Source organism: Aquarana catesbeiana, linkage group LG02 (assembly GCF_042186555.1).
Source record: "Aquarana catesbeiana isolate 2022-GZ linkage group LG02, ASM4218655v1, whole genome shotgun sequence".
In the NCBI taxonomy this organism is placed as follows: domain Eukaryota; kingdom Metazoa; phylum Chordata; class Amphibia; order Anura; family Ranidae; genus Aquarana; species Aquarana catesbeiana.
Window position 1 is genome coordinate 785,784,027 of NC_133325.1, and position 23,285 is coordinate 785,807,311.

Here is a 23,285-nt window from a genome sequence, read left to right on the forward strand (position 1 = left end):
CTCTATTTGTGGGGAAAAAAGGACGTCAATTTTGTTTGTGTACAAGGTTGCGCGACTGCACAATTGTCAGTTAAAGCGACACAGTGCCGTATCGCAAAAAATGGCCTGGTCATTAAGGGGGGGGGGGGTAAATCCTTCTGGGGCTGAAGTGGTTAAGTAAAATTGAATATCTCTCCCCTTTAATCCCACCAGAAGCACATAAGATGTTTTGGGTGACATTTTAATTAATTGTGTTAGCGTTAGACACTCACGCAAGTAGACGCAATGCCATTCAAAATCTTTACAATCACCGAACTGTCAGCTTGTACTAATTCCTGCCTGTGGAAAACCAATTTGATCTTTTCTTAATGTTATACTATTGATTTACACAAACTGATTATTTTTTTTTCCTGCGCGCGTTGTGATGTAACATCAGAATAAATCTTTCCTAACCTGCAACGGTGAACTTTGAATTTTGAGCTTTACCGCTCGGCTATGTTACATAATAACAAAACGTTTGTTGTATCCAAAGGCTTAGTATAGACTCCATTCATGAAGATTTAACAAAAGGATAATAATCTTTATTTTCCATTATGCGTCTGTAATTTTTACATTTCATTGAACTGAAAATAACTTTTTTTTTTTTTTTAAGAAACGCTGTCACCTTGCCCACTGAGGGTATGCGGAAAGCCCTCTTGGCTTACTGACAATCACCGTGCACAGAGCTCCTCTGCCGATTCTTCCGCTACCGCAGCTGGCAGTCCGCGGCTGGAGTGGAAAGGATGACTGCCATTGTCATGTGACATAGCTTGACCCTATTGGCTGCTAGACCCAAAGGACCGTCACATGGGAGGAGGTCACATGCTTCCCCATTTCAGCAAGCATTGGGTATGGGGATTTCTGGAAGGAGCAGTGAGGGAGCACAGGCATCGGAAGTGTGTGGGGGGCTCCTACAAGGACACCATCATTTTGCCATGAATGGGCAACTTGATGAAGTCCCCTTAATTATAGATCCTCATCTTGGTGTGTTTGCTCCAAGCATGTAGTCAGTTATATTTTGCATTGGAAAAATATAATAGGGACTTTTTTTTCTCCTTTCTTTCTAATTTAAACCATTGAAATAGATCTTTATTATATTTATTTTTCTAGTGCCGGCAATTTACTCTGCCCTTTTACATATGGTGCCTTCACATCAGTCCCTGCCCCCAAGGAGCTTACAGTCTATGGTAGCCTTTTTCAGCTGTTTTACCCTAGAGGAACCCCTTACTCCCAGGGGAACACATGCTACGATTAGTCTATTGGGGGTCATTAAGATAATGCTCCTTTCATTGGTGATCAGTGGGAAGAATGCTCCTTACATATGTGGTCAGTGGGAAAAATGCCCCTACATTGCTGGTCAGTGGGAAGAATGCTTTTTACATTGGTGATCAGTGGGAAGAATGCTCCCTACTTTGGTGGTCAGTGGGAAGAATGTTCCTTACATTGGTGATCAGTGAGAAGAATGTTCCTTACATTGATGATCAGTGAGAAGAATGTTCCTTACATTGGTGATCAGTGAGAAGAATGTTCCTTACATTGGTGATCAGTGGGAAGAATGTTCCTTACATTGGTGATCAGTGGGAAGAATGCTCCTTACATTGGTGATCAGTGGGAAGAATGTTCCTTACATTGGTGATCAGTGAGAAGAATGCTCCTTACATTGGTGATCAGTGAGAAGAATGTTCCTTACATTGGTGATCAGTGAGAAGAATGTTCCTTCCATTGGTGATCAGTGGCAAAAATGCTCCTTACATTTGTGGTCAGTGGGAAAAATGCTTCCTACATTGGTGATCAGTGAGAAGAATGTTCCTTACATTGGTGATCAGTGAGAAGAATGTTCCTTACATTGGTGATCAGTGAGAAGAATGTTCCTTACATTGGTGATCAGTGAGAAGAATGCTCCTTATTGGTGCTCAGTTGGAAAAATGTCCCTTACATTGGTGATCAGTGGGAAGAATGCTCCTTACTTTGGTGGTCAGTGGGAAGAATGCCCCTTACATTGCTGATCATTTGAAAGACTGCTCCTTATTTTGGTGGTCAGTGGGAAGAATGTCCCTTACATTGGTGGTGAGTAGGAAGAAGGCCCCCTTTTAAGTGTTGGTTAGAATGCCATCTGCTTTAAAAATAATTTGTGTCATGCTACTGGCTCTGTCAAGTAGTGATGAACCTTGATCTCTGAAGGCACCATTACATAGGAGATCAATTAGCAACAACTAAAGGAACCCCCAGCAACCTCTGGAGGAACACTGGTTGAAAATGGCTGATCTAAGGTCCCTACCTCACATGCAAACATACACATTCTTAGGGCCAAGTTTGACAGGAGCCCAGCATATATTTTGGGGTGATGTAGTAAATCCACACAGACACAAGGAGGACATGCAAACTCCACGAAGGTAGTGTTGTGGTTGGGATTTGAACCAATGTCCCCTAGTGCAGCAAGGCCGAAGTGTTAACGACTCACTGTGCTAAATATATTTATTCAAATCTGCTACCTAATTAAAAAGCAATAATCATAAGATGAAAAAGTCTATATACACAAAACTCTGGTTCTTTAAAGAGGGACGGGTGGGAGACTAAAGGAGTTAAAGTGCATCTAAATCACCTGAACGTGTGTCTCAAATACACCTCCATTGTGGCTTATGATGCTCCATTTCTGAAATACCAACACTTTCCAGGAGCCTTTATTGGCGACTATAGGAAGGCTTTTCATTTCTTATTTAAGCTCTGATGAAGGGGAATTAGTTGGCCCCCAAAATGCATTAGCTGTCTTTTATCAGCAATAAAGGATTGTGAACTATTATGAGGACATGCTGGCAGTTTTTTTTGGCAATTTATTAAGGCTTTATTGTTGTCAATGAGTTAAACTGAAAAGAATGGAAATCCAGATTTTCCATTTGAGCCAACAGAACAGGACCAGAGAGGAAATATTACAATGGGGACACCTCTTCTGATGACAGCCAAGAGGATATTTCCCTAGTTTTGGAGACATTTCCTGATACTTCTTGTTGTGTCTGTAGTACAGGAAGCAAAGGGAATAGGGCGAGGAAAAAAATTGACAGGTGATTTAATGTTACTGTACTCCTTTTAAAAATGAGAAAAAAAGTTTTAACTTTAATGGCATCCCAGTCTTAGTCCGTAGGGTTCAATATTGCGTTGGCCCACCCTTTGCAGCTATAACAGCTTCAACTCTTCTTTGAAGGCTGTCCACAAGGTTTAGGAGTGTGTCTATGGGAATGTTTGACCATTCTTCCAGAAGCGCATTTGTGAGGTCAGGTATTGATGTGGGCGAGAAGGCCTGGCTTGCAGTATCCACTCTAATTCATCCCAAAGGTGTTCTTTCGGGTTGAGGTCAGGACTCTGCATGCCAGTCAAGTTCCTCCACCCCAAACTCGCTCATCCATGTCTTTATGGGCCTTGCTTTGTGCACTGGTCCAAATCATTTGGTGGAGGGGGGATTATGGTGTGGGGGTTGTTTTTCAGGGGTTGATCTTGGCCCCTTAATTCCAGTAAAGGGAACTATTAAGGCATCATCAAACCAAGACATTTTGGACAATTTCATGCTCTAAACTTTGTGGGAACAGTTTGGGGATGGCCCCTTCCTGTTCCAACATCACTGCACACCAGTGCACAAAGCAAGGTCCATAAAGACATGGATTAGCGAGTTTGGGGTGGAAGAACTTGACTGGCCTGGTTGATTGAAGGCAGAACTCTGAGCAGGCCAGTCAAGTTCCTCCACTTGAACTTGACTGGCCTGGTTGATTGAAAGCAGAACTCTGTGCAGGCCAGTCAAGTTCCTCCCCCCCAAACTCACTCATCTATGTCGTTATGCACCTTGCTTTGTGCACTGGTCCGCAGTCATGTTGGAACAGGAAGGGGCCATCCCCAACTGTTCTCACAAAGTTGGAAGCATGAAATTGTCCAAAATGTTTTGGTATGCTGACGTCTTAAGAGTTCCCTTCACTGGAACTAAGGGGCCAAGCCCAACCCCTGAAAAACAACCCCACTCCATAATCCCCCCTCCACCAAATTATTTGGACCAGTGCACAAAGCAAGGTCCATAAAGACATGGATGAACGAGTTTGGGGTGGAGGAACTTGATTGGCCTGCACAGAGTCCTGACCTCAACCCGATAGAACACCTTTGGGAGGAAGACTGCGGAGACTGCAAGCCAGGCCTTCTCGTCCAACATCAGATGCCTCACAAATGTGCTTCTGGAGAAATGGTCAAACATTCCCAAAGACACACTCCTAAACCTTGTGGTGGACGGCCTTCCCAGAAGAGTTGAAGCTGTTATAGCTGCAAAGGGTGGGCCAACTCAATATTGAACCCTACGGACTAAGACTGGGATGCCATTAAAGTTCATGTGTGTGTAAAGGCATGTGTCCCAATACTTTTAATAATATAGTGTATCGGGAATTTATTGCTAAAGTCACAGACAGGTCCACTTTGAAATTGCCTGCTTCTAGACTAGACTGGCCACTGAATTCTACTGAAACTTGTCCATCCTTGTCCTAGACCAGCGATGGTGAACCTTGGCACCCCAGATGTTTTGGAACTACATTTCCCATGATGCTCGTGCACTCTGCAGTGTAGTTGAGCATCATGGCAAATGTAGTTCCAAAACATCTGGGGTGCCAAGGTTCGCCATCACTGTCCTAGACCATAAAAAATCTCTCAACCTATTCCCATTTGACTGCCACGTTGTGCCCGAGCACCTTGCAGCAAATGGGTCAATTATGAATCAAGAGCCAACCTAAATTTTCTTAAGATCTAAACGTTCTCAGCCATGGCATGGTTAAAAAAAAAATGTGTGTATAAACTTTGTAAACATCACAGGTTGCTCCGTGCCATTAACCATCTGTCTCTCATACAAATACTTGTGTAGAGCCAGCAAGTCAAGTGCCACTGGCCCTTGCACAAATGTTCACGGCCTGGCAGACCAGTTGTTCACATGGAACGCCGTTGCTCAGTGCCACCCGAGCTGGTATCGCTTTGTGTAAGTCCCAGTCAAGGGCGATGAGTAAGCTCCCAGCTATACAGCGCCCCCAACATGAGTCCCGCGCTGTGAGTGGCTGACAACCTGCTGATCATGTCCCCTACTGGCAGCCTGGCAGAAGAATCGAATGTTGGAATTAATGCATAATGTATTATAAACTGGGAGTGGCTGACTTTATGGAAATCGCGATGAGTCCAGAGTTCGGAGCGAGGCCGCTTTCACATCAGGTACGTGCGACTGCCAAAATTTTTAAAGACTGTGTGTGTGTGTGTTGAATTAAGCAACAATTGTATTGAGGCCAATAGCCAGCGGACGCATCGAGTTAAAGGAATATCGTATGCCCAGGCTGCCTGGTACGGAGCACTTGTACTAAAGTCACTTCTTTCGTTTACTTGTTCATGACTCAACCTCCCTCTTGTGGGCACTGAGAAAGACAGAACGGGGAAAGAAAAAAAAAAAATTCTCATTGCACAACAATACTGTCCATTGTACACCGGTGCCAGCTAGAGAAACAGCAGGAAGCAACCAGCTGTGCCAAATCAGCAACCACTTCATTCCTGGAATGTTTCAGATATTTGGAGTTTCTCTCCAGATAGAGAAGCAGGACTGCTATCAGTGGACATGGGCGATCTAGGAGTATCTGTCATAGGTACGTGGTTGAAAGAGCAATGTGCTCTGCTTTCGTGCTGCTTGTGTACCCCCCCTTTGCTCTTTTGCAGTTGACTTGGAAGACGCTCAAAATGAACGGTCACGTGTTGGCATGATCTTGTGCTATGGTTGTATCAGAAAAACTGGTGGGATGCTTTAGGTCTGTGCTCGTAGTAACCTTCACACAACTTTCACTTTAGTGATAGCACGTCCAAATTTAATGATACTTGACTAATAGCTTCAAAAGTTAAGATATATGTCCATTGACCCATCCTTCCCATTGCAACAGCATCAGATGATCATTCAGCAGCCACTGAGGTGTCAGATTTGAAATGGGGAGACCTCTGCAGTGTTTATTGGGCCAAAGTAGATGGTTTCAGCCAATTCAAATTCAGGGGTCTCCAAACTTTATAAACAAAGGGACAGTTTACTGTCCTTTAGACTTTAGGGGGGCCGGACTGTGACCACTGGGAGAAGTAAAAGCCCCAGCATCGGTGGAAGTAGACAAGGTTTCACTTTTGGTGGTCAGTGAGAGTAACAAAATTACATAGCACATGTGGTCAGTAGGGGGAATAGCGCCCCATCATTGGTGTCAGTGGGATAAATAATCGCCCATCATTGGTGTCAATGGGAGGAACAGTGCCCCATCGTTGGGTTGGTATCAGTGGTCCCACTCTTGGTGTCAGTGGAAGTGTCCAATCATTGGTGTCATTGGGAGGAATAGTGGCAGTTTACTGTCCTTTAGACTTTAGGGGGGCCAGACTGTGACCACTGGGAGAAGTAAATGCCCCAACATCGGTGGAAGTAGACAAGGTTTCAATTTTGGTGGTCAGTGAGAGTAACAAAATCACATAGCACATGTGGTCTGTAGGAGGAATAGTGCCCCGTCATTGATGTCAGTGGGAGGAATAGTGCCCCATCATTGGAGTCAGTGGGAGGAATAGTCCCCCATCAAGGTTTTAGTCTTGTTGGTCAGTGGGAATAAATAAACTACCTAGCACTTGTGGTCAGTAAGAGGAGGAATAGTGCCCTGTTGTTGGTGTCAGTGGGAAGAATAGCACCCCGTTTTTGCGTTGGTATCAGAGGGAGGAATAGTGTCCCACTGTTGGTGTCAGTGGAAGGAATAGTAGCCCATAATTGGTGTCAGTGGGAGGAATAGTGTCCTACTGTTGGTGTCAGTGGAAGAAATAGTAGCCCATAATTGATGTCAGTGGGAGGAATAGTGTCCTCCTGTTGGTGTCAGTGGAAGGACTGGTGTCCCATCATTGATATCAGTGGTAGGAATAGTGCCTTGTATCAGTGGAAGGAATAATGTCTCAAGGGCCAGATAAAGGCAAAGAGCCGCAGTTTGGAGACCACTGGTCTAAAGCAATAGTGCGTGAGAACTCTAGTTTCTACAAATGCAACTTTGAGCTCCTCCTAAGGGGTCTTATAATGTTTCTGTATCTGCTTATAAAAATATAGGGATGTGTATTGATTCAATGTAACCAGCAAATGACTTGGTACCTTTCCCGATATGCAGACAAGTAACTCCTAATAAAGAGAATTTCATCATCATGGGGGCTGTTGGCTATAGTGCCAGATACTTGTTAATCATAAGACATCTTCAGGTGCCCTGCCCTGTTTATATGCTCCTAGCTACACTCTCAACAAAAGGTATCAGTAATGATCATTTTAACGTATCTCCTTTATCATGATCTCAAGGCCCACCAGAGCATCGGTGAAAACTTCCAAGTTCCTTGTTGAATGTACAGTATGTGGGCCACTCTTTTGGCCTATATAAGTTGGGCTTCTGCTTAGCACTGCTTAATTGGGTTTATTCAGCAAGAAAGTCAAGAGATTAACCCAAAGCAGCCAAACTCAAAGCATCATCCCGCATAGATCTTATTCAGTTGGCCTACTTTAGTACAGTTATTTTGAAAAAAGCCTGAAAGGATATCAAAAACCCCAATGAATGACCTATAATTACTAGCTTTCAGTAATGGTAGGCCTTTCTCATTTATTTCTCAAGCATTCAAAAGATTGAACAAATGTTTCTTATAGTAATTGTACACAGAGACACCAACCACACTAGTTTTACCTGGCACTTATCCAAAAGACTATAGCAATGATGATATTTGGTACAAAAACAATGCCATTGTTGAGATCTTTCACCCTCTTAAGGATCTATTTCTTGGTTTTCTTCCCTTTAATGTAATCTGAGTTGGGTGACGTCCATTGCACAGAGCACATACAGTTGTCTCTGCATTTTTACTGACCTTTGCCCGATGACTTCAGTATTGCCAAGGTAAATCAAATAAGGGATCTAAATAAAAAATACCTTATCTCTATAAAATGAATAATTAACTTGTAGGGGCATCGGACTGGCAACGTATTTCACAGAATGTCCTCTACGCCTTCCTCGTGACTTGTGGGCCAGGCTTGAAGCAGTTAGATGAATCTAGAATGAAAGACTATACAGTGCCTTGCAAAAGTATTCACCCCCTTGGCTTTTTTCCTATTTTGTTACATTACAGCCTTTAGTTCAATGTTTTTTTTAACCTGAATTATATGTGATGGATCAGAACACAATAGTCTAAGTAGGTGAAGTAAAATTAGAAATATATACATAAAACTCTTTTTCAGAAATAAAAAACTGATAATTGGCATGTGCGTATGTATTCACCCCCTTTGTTATGAAGCCTATAAAAAGCTCTGGTGCAACCAGTTACCTTCAGAAGTCACATAATTAGTGAAATGATGTCCACCTGTGTGCAATCTGAGTGTCACATGATCTGTCGTTACATATGCACACCTTTTTGAAAGGCTCAAGAGGCTTGCAACACCTAAGCAAGAGGCACCGCTAACCAAACACTGCCATGAAGACCAAGGAACTCTCCAAACAAGTAAGGGACAATGTTGTTGAGAAGTACAAGTCAGGGTTAGGTTATACAAACATATCCAAATCTTTGATGATCCCTAGGAGCACCATCAAATCTATCATAACCAAGTGGAAAGAACATGGCACAACAGCAAACCTGCCAAGAGACGTCCGCACACCAAAACTCACGGACCGGGCAAGGAGGGCATTAATCAGAGAGGCGGCACAGAGACCTAAGGTAACCCTGGAGGAGCTGCAGAGTTCCACAGCAGAGACTGGAGTATCTGTACATAGGACAACAATAAGCCGTACGCTCCACAGAGTTGGGCTTAATGGCAGAGTGGCCAGAAGAAAGACATTACTTTTAGGGGAAAAAAAAAAAATAGCACGTTTTGAGTTTGCGAAAAGGCATGTGAGAGACTCCCAAAATGTATGGAGGAAGGTGCTCTGGTCTGATGAGACTAAAATTTGACTTTTTGGCCATCAAAGAAAACTCTATGTCTGGCGCAAAACTCAACACATCACATCACCCAAAGAACACCATCCCCACAGAGAAACATGGTGGTGACAGCATCATGCTGTGGGGATGTTTTTCAGCAGTCGGGACTGGGAAACTGGTCAGAGTTGAGGGAAAGACGGATGGTGCTAAATACAGGGATATTCTTGAGCGTGTGTGATTTGAGTGATTTGAGGCTAGGACGGAGGTTCACCTTCCAGCAGGACAATGACCCCAAACACACTGCTAAAGCAACACTTGAGTGGTTTAAGAGGAAACATGTCAAAGTCAAACCCCAGACCTCAATCCAATAGAAAATCTGTGGTCAGACTTAAAGATTGCTGTTCACAAACGCAAACCATCCAACTTGAAGGAGCTGGAGCAGTTTTGCAAGGAGGAATGGGCAAAAATCCCAGTGATAAGATGTGGCAAGATCATAGAGACTTATCCAAAGCGACTTGGAGCTGTGATAGCCGCAAAAGGTGGCTCTACAAAGTATTGACTTTAGGGGGGTGAATATTTATGCACATTGACTTTTTCTGTTATTTTGTCCTATTTGTTGTTTGCTTCACAATAAAAAAAAAAGTTGTGGGCATGTTCTGTAAATTAAATGATGCAAATCCTCAAACAATCCATGTTAATTCCAGGTTGTGAGGCAACAAAACACGAAAAATGGCAAGAGGGGTGAATACTTTTGCAAGGCACTGTATAATGCATTGTTATGGGCACCATATGATTAAGAAGACATAGTTTTTGTTGGAAGGGATGTAGAGGTAAATAAATTTCATAAAACCTTCAATATAAGGTTAGGAAAACTTGAACTGTTCAGCTTGCAGAATTTTTTTTAGAATTACCGGTAGCTTAGTTAAAGCCCAACTCCAGCTTCCCAAGTTGAATAATTGTGAAATTCCTCATGGCTTGTTAAAATTGAAGCTTGTAGTTATTAGAAGATAAAGTGAGGCTCATGTCCACCATCATATCTCAATTTTACTCTTACTTTGTCACCCGGAGTACTTTTGCCTCATCGCCATGTCATCCTCAAACCAATAGTGAAACTTTTCACCCAAACACTCATTCATTTCAGCTACTGATGTCTGCTCACTGATCTTTTTTTTTGGGCTCAAGAGGCCTACTGTGGGTATACCTGTAAGCACCCTAATTTGGTGTTTGGGTCCTTTTTAGACAAAGCCTTTCTGTAGTGTTGTAAGGGGTGAAGACAGTGCCCATACACACTATATTGTCAAAAGTATTGGGACGCCTGCCTTTACACGCACATGAACTTTAATGGCATCCCAGTCTTAGGTTCTAGCATTCAGTATTGAGTTGGCCCACCCTTTGCAGCTATAACAGCTTCTACTCTTCTAGGAAGGCTGTCCACAAGGTTTAGGAGTGTGTCTATGGGAAGATTTGACCATTCTTCCAGAAGCACATTTGTGAGGTCAGGCACTGATGTTGTACGAGAAGGCCTGGCTCACAGTCTCCACTCAAATTAATCCCAAAGGTTTTTCTATAGGGTTGAGGTCAGGACTCTGTGCAGGCCAGTCAAGTTCCTCAACCCCAAACTTGCTCAATCCTGCCTTTATGGGTTGGGCTTGACCCCATATTTCCAGTGAAGGGAATTCTTAAAGTGTCAGCATACCAAGACATTTTGGACAATTTCATGCTCCCAACTTTATGGGAACAGTTTGGAGATGGCCCCTTCCTGTTCCAACATGACTGTGCACCAGTGTATAAAGCAAGGGGCATAAAGACACGAATGAGTGAGTTTGTGGTGGAGGAACTTGACTGGCCTGCACAGAGTCCTGACCTCAACCCGATAGAACACCTCTGGGATGAATTAGAGCAGAGACTGCGAGCCAGGCCTTGTCTTCCAACATCAGTGTCTGACCTCACAAACGCTCTTCTGGAAGAATGGTCAAACGTTCCCATAGACACACTCCTAAACCTTGTGGACGGCCTTCCCAGAAGAATTGAAGCTGTTACAGCTGCAAAGGGTGGACCAACTCAATATTGAACTCTACGGACTAAGACGCCATTAAAGTTCATGTGCGTGTAAAGGCAGGTGTCCCAATACTTTTGACAATATAGTGTATATACCAGGTTGGGAGGAGCCTAGTGCAGTGGGGGATGGGAGTCAGATACCCCACCAGCATGCAGATGTGGTCAGTTGTGCAGAGGCCCAGATAGGGCTGGAGGAAAGGGTCTGTGTTGCACACAGAAGATCCAGCTGTAGTCTCCCTGTCTGTTATGATTGGTGGAGGCTGGAGCAGGTTGGCAAAAGGCCTTTCAGGCCAGGCCAAATGTTCTCTGCTGTGAGTTCTACCCCCCAGGAGCACCTGGGGGAAGTGTACAGATAATAGAGGTGGAGCTGCAGGGATCCTGTCTCTGAAATGACATTCAGGGAATATTGAGCTGGATGCATAGAGCCTATGGCAAGTCAGAGCCCTCTGCATGAGTACTAATGACCCTGGGAAGGAGAGAGACCGTGCAAAGGGAAGATGGCTAAGGGTGGTGTGCTGCTTTTACATAATGACTCATAGAGTTCGTCCACTATATGTGACCCCAGATAGTATGTGATGAGAGTTGTCAGTGCCATCGTCTGAAGAACCTCAGTAAAGTGCGGAAACTGAATTATTTGTGCGGACACTCCTTTCTTTGATCATAAAGGCTAATGACCATGGATGTTGTAGAAGGCCTATGTTATGGAGTTGGTCACAATATGGTGCAGGTAGAGGGCTACAGGCAGGTGGGTGGTTGTTCTATCAAAGAAGAAGCCGAGCGGGGACTTGGACCTCCTGGTGCCAACACAAGCAATAACAGAAGCCCCCTTACATACCCACTTTTTTTGGGACATACGTCTTTCTTGACCATTTTTTTTTTTTGTAACTTGTCAAAGCGCACTTCCAAAAGTAGGAAATTGTTCTCCTTTTCAGTACCTACACACCTGGCCCATCCACACTTGTCTGTTGACTGGCAGTAGAAGACATGCATTTTGCTATGTGAAATCCTGTTCATTCCTATGTGGCTAGTCCAGCTTCCTGTGCAGCATTTTGCACGATTATCAGTATCTGCATGCTCTTTGCGTTCTCCAGATATTGTCGATTCTACCATATCTCCGGTCTACAATGTCTTCAAACAAGCTTGATATGAGCTCAGAAATTTTCCCCACTGTTCTTTTTGTGTGTTGGACATTGTGCATCACTTCCTTAATTCCACATGTATTCTACATGAGTGCAGTGTACTATGTTCCCTGTCTGTCCTTCCACATGTGGTCTACATGAGCTTCAGATGGTATCATGCTTGTTCATATCTTTGCACGGATCAGGATATTACCCTCTGAGTCCATGTCTTCACATGTTATAAAGGAGTTAAAGGTGCGGTCTTTGTCCTACAGTACATGTTTTCAAGAAGATGGTTTATGATCTCGGCCTTCTGTTCTCCTCATTCGTATCTCCACATACATACTGGGACTTTGTTCTTCTCTTTCTTTATTTCTTTATCCTCTACATCAGGGGTGTTCAACTCGATATCATTGCGGGCCACATCAGCATTACGGTTGCCCTCAAAGGACCGGTTATGGAGTTGGTCACAATATGGTGCAGGTAGAGGGCTACAGGCAGGTGGGTGGTTGTTCTATCAAAGAAGAAGCCGAGCGGGGACTTGGACCTCCTGGTGCCAACACAAGCAATAACAGAAGCCCCCTTACATACCCACTTTTTTTGGGACATACGTCTTTCTTGACCATTTTTTTTTTGTAACTTGTCAAAGCACACTTCCAAAAGTAGGAAATTGTTCTCCTTTTCAGTACCTACACACCTGGCCCATCCACACTTGTCTGTTGACTGGCAGTAGAAGACATGCATTTTGCTATGTGAAATCCTGTTCATTCCTATGTGGCTAGTCCAGCTTCCTGTGCAGCATTTTGCACGATTATCAGTATCTGCATGCTCTTTGTGTTCTCCAGATATTGTCGATTCTACCATATCTCCGGTCTACAATGTCTTCAAACAAGCTTGATATGAGCTCAGAAATTTTCCCCACTGTTCTTTTTGTGTGTTGGACATTGTGCATCACTTCCTTAATTCCACATGTATTCTACATGAGTGCAGTGTACTATGTTCCCTGTCTGTCCTTCCACATGTGGTCTACATGAGCTTCAGATGGTATCATGCTTGTTCATATCTTTGCACGGATCAGGATATTACCCTCTGAGTCCATGTCTTCACATGTTATAAAGGAGTTAAAGGTGCGGTCTTTGTCCTACAGTACATGTTTTCAAGAAGATGGTTTATGATCTCGGCCTTCTGTTCTCCTTATTCATATCTCCACATACATATTGGGACTTTGTTCTGCTCTATCTTTATTTCTTCATCCTCTACATCAGGGGTGTGGAATCAGCATTATTATGGTTGCCCTCAAAGAACTGGTTGTTACTGTAAGACTATATAAATGTATCTACTCTTTATCATATTAAATAATTGCCTCTGCATTCAAATACTGGTTTTAGTATTAACTTAAGAGCAGGTGCAGATCGGCATGAACCCAACTCACACTCCTGCAGCAGATGATGCAAATTTAAAAAGGAGGGCTACGCGCTGCTGGTATCATCCACAAGAAACTTTATTGGAGACTGCTCAGACAGAATACAACATGTTTATTATTTAACAGTTAGTCTTAATTCAGTCTGGATTAAAGAAGGTAAGTCCGGAGGAGGACCAGAGGAGGGCTAGAGACAGCTGCTGGAGTCTGCTGAATGCTAAAACTAGGGGAGGCGGAGATGAGGGGATGCTGTGACTGCACAGATAGGCGCAGGGTATGTAGGAGAAGCTTACTGCTGAGACAAGGTGTGGACGGAGACTGCAGCTACAGGAGACGTGCGAGGACCACATGAAATGGCCTAGAGCAGGGCTCTCCAAACTACGGCCCTCCAGCTGTTGTGGAACTACACGTCCCATGAAGCATTGTAAAACTCTGACATTCACAGACATGACTAAGCATGATGGGAATTGTAGTTCCTGAACAACTGGAGGGCCATAGTTTGGAGACCCCTGGCGTAGAGGGCTGTATTCGGCACGCTGTCCTTGTGTTTGACACATGTGATCTACATGAACTCAAGAGGTCAGAGCAAAGTCTCCTTGTCTATATCTCCACATGTAAGCTACATGATATTTGGGTTGTGTTCTTGTCTAGATTTCCTCATGTGCTCTACAAGAGCTTAAAGCATTTGTTACCCCAACATTTCATATTCCTGATATGTGGCTGCTGTACCATGTACTTGTATGAGAAAGTCTCCTGTTATCTTTGTATTGCTTCCTTTATGTGAAATCCCTGGTGTTCTTGCCAGTCTCTCTGCTTTACAATTAAAAACTGACCACACTAAGCAGGAGAGCTCACCGTGGTGAGTTCTCTAGCTATGCTGGGAATTCAGTATGCTCTCCTTCAATGATCAGACTTGTCCTGACACACCCCTGCTGCACAGACCTTCACTGGGAAGCTCAGTGTGCTGGGTTCAAGAGCGTGTTACGTACAGAATGCAGAGTTCAGGGGTAAGCTCTGTACAGATTGCAGGGTTCAAGAGTGTGTTATGTGCAGAGTTCAGGGGTATGCTGTGTACAGAGTGCAGGGTTTAGCTTTGGGATGAATTAGAGTGGAAACTGCGAGCCAGGCCTTCTCATCCACATCAGTGCCTGACCTCACAAACACGCTTCTGGAAGAATGGTCAAACATTCCCATAGTCACACTCCTAAACCTTGTGGACGGCCTTCCCAGACGAGTTGAAGCTCTTATAGCTGCAAAGGGTGGGCCAACTCAATATTGAACCCTACGGACCAAGACTGGGAGGCCATTGAATTTCATGTGCGTGTAAAGGCAGGCATCCCAATACTTTTGGTAATATAGTGTAGGTGAAGAACAGTCATTATTTGAAGTGACGTTAAAGGGGTCTTAAATCCTCGTGTTTTTTCACCTTAATGCATCCTATGCATTAAGGTGAAAAAACTTCTCTCACTGAGTAGCCCCCCAGCCCCCGTTTAACTCACCTGAGCCGTTCGTTCCCCCCGCCGGAGATGCGCTCTACCTCTCTGGCCGGGGGTTCTTGGCTCTTGATTAGATAGATTGATAGCAGCGTAGCTATTGGCTCCCGCGTGCATCGGGGGGGGGGGGGGCGGGGTCGAGTCCGGCATTCTGTGTCTATGCAAATGCTGGACTCTGGAGCGCGCTCCCATGAGAGCGCTTCTCCTAGGTGGTTTACCGATGCGGGGAGGAGCCGCGAGCACCGCCGGGGGACCCCAGAAGATGATGATCAGGGCCACTCTGTGCAAAATGAACTGCACAGTGGAGGTAAGTATGTTTGTTATTTAAAAAAAAAAACAAAAAAACGAGGGTTTACAACCCCTTTGATATTTAAAATGTACCAATCTAATATTTTCTAGTAGAGTTGAGGTGCTGGCATCCATTGGCCAATTTGCCGTATTTTGTGTAGGTGGAAATTTAATGCGCCTAATGGCAGAATCGTCCCTTGGAGATCCCCAAGCATTGATACCCAATGCTCACCCAATGTCTTACCGTCACCATTGTGAAGCCACCATTGCATTGTTCAGCCGAACGACCATGTGACTCAGGGCCTCACTACAACCTCTCCAAAACTCGTGGCGGGGATTTTACGACCGAGTCAAAACAGAGAAGGAATACTATATTCAGTCCTACGTGTGACAGGATAGACAAGGTAATAATAAGCCAGCGTTCTCTTCTTCTCAGCACGCCCTGGCCACCAACAGCACCGCCACACTATATTTAGTGAGTCGGGGGAACAGTCGACAAACAGTTAAAGGTTTAATATAGGCCAAATCCTTTCTTAATATACAGTAAAGATTAACCGTGTTATTTCCGGACATCGGTCACCGCAGGTCAGGACATTTTGTTTTCACATCACAGTGGCTCTTTGTAAATTTATGAGCTGTACAGTACAGCGTGCCCACTTGGTTATATGTTAACCATCGTATATGATAAACAAGGCACTCATAAAGTCCTATCACATAGCAGCCTGCCAGTGTCGGCACAGAACTGGCAGCAAATAAAACGTCTTCCCTTTATTAAACATTTAACCCTTTCTTAGTCTGGCTGCAGCAGATCTCTTCCTGGAGGAAAGCAGAGTGGAGTTTTCTACTACTACTTTATTATCTTTTTTTTTGGAGGAACAGTCCTTTTTATTAAAACAACCCTACCCACCTTCCTACCCAACTATCCACCCACCCAACCACTCACCCACCCACCCAACCACTCACCCAACCAACTATTCACCCAACCAGCTACCCAGCCCACTCACCCACCCAACTACCCACAGAACTACCCAACTCTCCAACCAACCACCCACCCAACTACCCACCCAACTACCCATCCAACTACCCACCCAACTACCCATCCAACCACCAAACCAACTACCCACCCAACTACCCACAGAACTACCCACCCACCCACCCAACTCTCCAACCAACCACCCACCCAACCAATTACCCACCCACCCAATTACCCAACCACCCACCCAACCAACTACCCACCCCACTCACTCACAACTACCCACCCACCCAACCACTCACCCACCCACCCAACCACTCACCCAACCAACTATTCACCCAACCAGCTACCCAGCCCACTCACCCACCCAACTACCCACAGAACTACCCAACTCTCCAACCAACCACCCACCCAACTACCCACCCAACTACCCATCCAACTACCCACCCAACTACCCATCCAACCACCCAACCAACTACCCACAGAACTACCCACCCACCCACCCAACCAACTACCCACCCACCCAGCTGCCCACCCAACCACCCAATTACCCAACCAACCACCCACCCAACCAACTACCCACCCAACTAACTACCCACCCCACTCACCCACAGAACTACCCACCCACCTCTCCACTCCACCCACCCAACTCTCCAACCACCCACCCAACCAACTACCCACCCCACCCACCCAACTACCCAAATCCAACTACCCACCCAACCACCCACCCAACTACCCACCCAACTACCCACAGAACTACCCACCCAACTCTCCAACCAACCACCCACCTCTCCAACCAACCACCCAACCAATTACCCACCCAATCACCCACCCAATTACCCAACCACCCAACCACCCACCCAACCAACTACACACCCCACTCACCCACCCAACTACCCACAGAACTACCCACCCACCTCTCCACCCCACCCACACACCCAATTCTCCAACCAACCACCCAACTCTCCAACCAACCACCCGCCCAACTACCCACCCAACCAACCACCCACCCAACCAACTACCCACCCACTCAACTGTCCACCCAACCACCCACCCAACCAAGTACCCACCCAACTACCCACCCCACTCACCCACAGAACTACCCACCCACCTCTCCACCCCACCCACACACCCAATTCTCCAACCAACCACCCAACTCTCCAACCAACCACCCACCCAACTACCCACCCAACCAACCACCCACCCAACCAACTACCCACCCACTCAACTGTCCACCCAACCACCCACCCAACCAAGTACCCACCCAACTACCCACCCCACTCACCCACAGAACTACCCACCCACCTACCTCTCCACTCCACCCACCCACCCACCCAACTCTAGAACCAACCAACCAACCACCCACCCACCCAACCAACTACCCACCCCACCCACCCAACTACCCAAAATGAACTACCCACCCAACCAACTACCCACCCACCCAACCAACCACCCACCCAACTACCCAACCACCCACCCACCCAACTACCCAACCAACCCCAACCATATTCCTTCCTTAAAGCAGTGTTAAACCCAAAGTCAAGAAAGTAACATATTGCACCTTACCAATCATTAGATGTGGTGGCTGCATTTGTTTTCTTTTGTTTATGCTTCCCTCCCCCTCTGTTTTCACCTGGTGATCTGACCAGTAACACACCTCCTGTATTACAGCGCCCCCAACAGGAGCAACAGAGACACTTTTAGACAGCCGCATTGTCATGGTGGGGAGTTTTACATGTACTAGCAGATTTAGATACACTAAGAAGATGAAGCCAAACTCCAGCTAATACTTTATAACCAGTTACAGCAAACAGTTTTTTTTTTTTTCTAACTAACAAAGTATCTCGTTGCTGCCGATTAATGCAAAGCGATCGATAATTTTCCACCCTGGCTGATCAACTCCGTTCTCCTCTTTATTGCTTACAAGTGCTGCAGTTGCTGACCTCTCCTTCTGAAAATGCTAGTTGCCTTGCTGTGAGGTCAGCCCTTTGACCTCAGTACTTTGAGTCATTAACTCAAGCAGCGAGGGGGGGGTGCGGCCAGTATGTGACACCGAGAGAAAGCATGGTGGCCAAACTCGAGCGGCAAGGATCCAGGTGAGGAATTGGGCACTGCTTGCAGGTCCGTGGCTCAGAAATGACTGAAGTCAACAGCCAAGCATCTAGCATTTTCAGAAGATCAGCTATGGCAGCCCCTGTATTTTTCTATGAAGATCTCCTCCGAAAACAGTAGAGCGCCTGAAAAGGATAAAACGAGGGGAACAGACTCCCCACCACACTGTAAGAAGCCGCCTTGCATGTTTGTGCCGGAGCCTTGCGTCACCCAACTCTTTGATGTTCATTTACTTTTCTGGCTGATCACCAAGCAGTTAACTTTGCGAACACAAGTGTCACGTTCTGCGGCAATTCATCTTCCAGGATCCTTCCCACCGACAAGACATTTAACCGGAGAGGGGTTAATCCTCCAGGAAGACGCAAGCTAATTAGCTCTAATTAATTACCGTAAGACAGCCGTAGAAAAAGGAAGAGAGGACGAGCACTGGCCAGTGTGCTATTATTCAGCGCAAGACGTCTCTGTAGCCGGCGGTGGGCGTGGCCCCCACATACACATACACACACGAGCCAGGGCCCTAACAGAAAGTCTCGCAGGGGACCAAACCAGAACACAGTGTACATGCAGAGAATATGCCGACATACTGAGCTTATTACTTTCAGTTAATTAGATATGAGCAAACCCAGTCTAATGCGGGGAGAACAAATCCCCAGACCAGCGTGTAAACAATGCGAGATGGGCGTCCTCAGCGGCCCTCGCCATGGAAGGAAGATGAAATATTAACAGCGCCAACAGGAGAGGATGGGGCCCGAATCAGACTTCATTAGCCGGCTGCTGTCATGCGATGGTGGGGGCTTGGCTGTGGATCGGCAGGGGGAGAAGAGGGGTTTAGCAGGTGCTGAAAAGCAAACAGGTCCTTCTTTTAGTTTTTCGAGCTTTAGGGGTGAAAAATAACAAGGCCAAAAGGAGCCACTTTCCTGGCATGGGGGGTGAGCAGGAGAAGCTAGCGTGCATCTGAATTACCAAAGACCTGACACAGTGGGGGGAATTAAAGTAAAAACTCCAGCCAAACTGTTCAAAACAACTTTTATTATGCTTCAGTGTGAACAGTCAAAAGATTTAATTGGTCTGTTCAACCAGTCTTGTTTTATACGACTGTTGAGAAGGAAGGATAAGACCAGAAGGACCTGGAGGATATACCACCACCTTCTTCTTTCTTCTTTCTCTTCTTCTTATTTCTTCTTATTATTTCTTCTTTCCTCTTCTTCTTCTTTTCTCCTCTTTTTCTTTACCCTTCCTCTTCTTTCCTCTTCTTCTTCTTTCTCTTCTTCTTATTTCTTCTTCTTCTTTCCTCTTCTTCTTCTTTCCCCTTCCACTTCTTTCCTCTTCCTCTTCTTTCCCCTTCCTCTTCTTCCCTCTTACTCTTTCCTCTTTTTCTTCTTTTTTCTTCTTTCCTCTTCCTTTTCTTTTCTCTTCTTTCTTCTTTTTTTCCCTTTCTTCTTCTTTCCTCTTCTTCGTCTTTCTTTTTCTCCTTCTGTCCTCTTCTTCCTTCATCTTCTTCTTTAGTCTTCTTCTTTGGTCGTCTTCTTCCTGCTTTTTCTTCTTCCTTCTTCTTTTTCTTCTTTCCTCTTTTTCTTTCCTCTTCTTTTTTCCTCTTCTTTTTCTTTCTTTTTTCTTCCCTCTTCCTTCTTCTTTCCCTTTTTTTTTCTCTTCTTTTTTCTTCTTCTTTCTTCTTTTTCTTCTTTCCTCTTCCTTTCTCTTTTTTTCCCTTGCTTCTTTCCTCTTCTTCGTCTTTTCTCTTCCCCTTCTGTCCTCTTCTTCTTTAGTCTTCTTCTTTGGTCTTCTTCTTTCTGCTTTTTCTTCTTTCTTCTTCTTTCTTCTTCTTCTTTCCTATTTTTCTTTTCTCTTCTTTTCTTTCCTCTTCTTTCTTCTTCTTTCTTCTTTTTTTCCTTTCCTTTTGTTCCCTCTTCTTCTTCTTTAGTCTTCATTTTCTTTCTTCTTCTTCCCTCTTCCTCTTCTTTCCTCTTCCCCTTCTTTTGTTTTCTTTCCTCTTCTTTTTTCTTCTTCTTTCTTTTTTTTCTTCTTTCCTCTTCCTCTTCTTTTCTCTTTTTTTTTCCTTTTTTCGTCTTCCCTCTGCTTCGTCTTTCCTCTTCTTTGTCTTTCCTCTTCTTCTTCTGTCTCTTCTTCCTTCCTCTTCTTTAGTCGTCTTCTTTGATCTTCTTCTTTGGTCTTCTTCTTTCTGCTTTTTCTTCTTTCTTCTTCTTTCTTCTTCTTCTTCTTTCCTCTTCTTCTTCTTTCCTCTTCCTCTTCTTTCCTCTTCTTTCTTCTTCTTTCTTCTTTTTTTTTTCCTTACCTCTTGTTCTTTTTCCCTCTTCTTCTTCTTCTTCTTTCCTCTTCCTTTTCTTTTCTCTTATTTTCTCTTCTTCCCTCCTCGACCTTCTTTGGTCTTCTTCTTTCCTCTATTTCTCTTTTCTGTTTTTCCTCTTCTTCTTCTTCGTTTTTTCTCCAAGACCTACGTCACCTGAAAGAATAAGATTCATATCCTTTGGAGCTGCAGGTAGAGCCCATGATCTATGTTTTTTTCTGCATTTGTATGTCTTTGAAGAGGTGGACTAAAGATTGTGCTCCCCGGTCATAAAGAACGCTTCTGTATGTGATATAGGATATCGAATGTTGCAGAATAGAATAGGCATGTAAATAGTCATGAACAGCCTCGTAAATTGTACCTCACCACTGTTTTGGTTGGAAGGCCAAGGTCACAGCTTTATTGATTTTACACACCGTATTTATTCCAAACACATTTGGCCACAACAAAGAACCTAACATTTAATTCCAGGTCTTGTTTGTATTGTATTGGTCCAGCTTGGACCATTGTTGCCTATTCCATACCTGTGGGATCCCTGTGGAAGCTTAAAAATCGCTGTAGTAGTCACCTCTACTGCAGTGATCAATGCTGTCTTCCAGTTGGCTGACCCGCTTCATAATAAGGACAGGAGGTTGCTCGCTCTGCATAGTCGCAAGAACACCTTGCATTCTTCTAAATCGCTGCAAAGCATTCTCCCATTGGACATGATTTCACCACTCTGCTATCCAATCAGACAACACTTTGCATTCATCAAAAAAAAATTTAAAACATTGTCTGAAAGACAACCATAATGAGCAAGCGGCCCTAAGCAGCAGGGCACGAGACCAGGAGGACCACCACTATCACTGATATGTGAAAAAGAGAAATATCTTTTAATCCTGCCAGAAATGGTGTGAGCTGCTAACTTTCTTTGTTCTCTGATTGTTTTGTACCTTTGTCAGTTAAAACCTTATCAGCTATCTCCGAGAACTACAAAAAACACCCGGGCACTAAAAAATAGGCGTAGTTTTATTCTCTATACCCATATGCCTGTATTTACCTGTGCATGAGCCCTGAAGTTGATAATAAAAATGTACCAGTCTGCATTGTGAGCATCCACCAAAACATAACTTAAAGACCTGTCCTAACCATCACTCGCAAAGTTCAGGAAAAGTTTCATGCAACTTCCCAGTGGGCTACAGTGCCACCTAGAGGCCAGTGTTGGATGTTCCTCACAAGAGCATTGATCACATGACTTTTTAGGGTGATGATGTACTGTGTCTTTATAAATAAGAATAACCAGTTACACGTGGTAAATATAGCAAAGGTAGCAGAACTACTCTTTTCATATTTTTAAGGAATATAAAATAGTTATTGGCTTTTCTGTAAAAATTCTCCAAACTTCTCTCTATATAAACGTAAAAATAGTAAAAAAATAAATAAAAAATACACACATTTAATGTAGAAAATGTAATCTGTTCTTGTATCTGGCATATATCTGATCCATGTTTTGTCTGAAGCCGCTATCACTTAACATAATTTTGGGGTCAATGGGGCGTAAACCAGTTGGACAGACGGATGAGTTTAATTGGTGCTTTACTTTGTACCTCCTATGCCTATGCATACTGCCCTGGTGCCCAACCTGCGACCCTTTGCATTTACTGTTTAGCCCTCAGGGTCCTGGCACACAGTTTTCTGTATTTTGGTGCTTACTCAATCCAGTGAAGAAATTTTTTTTTATGAGCTGGCTTGTACCTATTTTCCAGTGCTGTCCATCCCCATTCTCTTATATTTTTTTTTTTCTGACCTTTCACTCCTTTACAACAGCAATACAGATATATGCTGTGGCAGGGCAGGTTGGCTTTATGCACAACCGCCACATAATTGAATTTCTGCGTTGTCGGGACGCATGCCCCATTCCCACTCTCCGGAACTGAGACCAAGCTGTAACAAACAGCTCATGGTCAACCACCGATGATCAGGAGCTGGTAGGGTGGGTTTTTGATGGCTTCAGCATTGTGAAGTCAATCACAGAGCCCCTCTTACCAACCTCAGGTGTCATGGCCACCTAATTGGGCCAGCTCCCAGCCTTAGCAATAAATGCAGGAAAGTTATTTTTTTTTCAATAATAAGCAGCACAAATGTGGAAGCCTTCATTTGTAAAGAGCTGTAATAGAAGTGATCTCTAGTCTCATTCAGTGCGTCTACGACTACCTCCTGAAGCATGTCCCCAGTTTTTGGCCAGCTCCTGAAGCATGTCCCCAGTCTTTAACCAACTCCTGAAAAGTGTCCCCAGTCTTTACCAACTCCTGAAGCATGTTCTCGGTCTTTGACCAACTCCTGAAGCATGTTCTCGGTCTTTGACCAACTCCTGAAGCATGTTCTCGGTCTTTGACCAACTCCTGAAGCATGTTCTCGGTCTTTGACCAACTCCTGAAGCATGTTGTCAGTCTTTGACCAACTCCTGAAGCATGTTCCCAGTCTTTGACCAGCTGCTGAACCATATCCCCAGTTTTTGACCAGCTGCTGAACCATATCCCCAGTTTTTGACCAGCTTCTGAACCATATCCCCAGTTGT

The 23,285-nt window shown here is 44.5% G+C and overlaps 1 protein-coding gene across 6 annotated transcripts in view; it reads left to right on the forward strand.

The window, feature by feature from the left end:
* The window catches only part of ZBTB20 (zinc finger and BTB domain containing 20), a 1,365,016-nt gene that overhangs the window by 989,313 nt on the left and 352,418 nt on the right, over positions 1 to 23,285 (forward strand). The window contains exon 1 of one of the 6 annotated variants that reach the window (XM_073617414.1): positions 5,238 to 5,663. The exons of the other annotated variants lie outside the window; for them this stretch is intronic. The gene's annotated coding sequence lies outside the window, so the exon portion shown is untranslated. Of the gene's footprint in view, positions 1 to 5,237; positions 5,664 to 23,285 lie in introns of those variants that run through there. 6 annotated transcript variants of the gene reach the window in all.